The following is a 350-nucleotide window of genomic DNA, read 5'->3' on the forward strand; positions in this document are numbered from 1 at the left end:
GGAGGATAACGATGTAATGATGATGATAATGATAATGATAATGAGTAGGAGAATGAGATGTTGGATAAAGATTAGGAGGAGATGATGATAAAGATAAATAATAATAAAATCTTAATCCCATGCCTCTTTTTATTTGCATTATGTCTGCATTTATAAGATGCAATTATCCTCTCAAATGCACACCTCTATCATCACCGGGGCAATGATGCAGTGTTGTCAGGTCGGGCGAGAAAAGTAGCGGTTTCTGCTACGTTTGAGGGGAGTGCGTAACGTGATGATATGATTGGGATATTTTCATGTCTTTTTACTAAATATGGATGATATTGATGATGATAATGATAATAGTAATG

This window comes from Penaeus japonicus, unplaced genomic scaffold (genome assembly GCF_977035675.1).
Source record: "Penaeus japonicus unplaced genomic scaffold, GWHDUDI00000001_assembly GWHDUDI00000009, whole genome shotgun sequence".
NCBI lineage: Eukaryota > Metazoa > Arthropoda > Malacostraca > Decapoda > Penaeidae > Penaeus > Penaeus japonicus.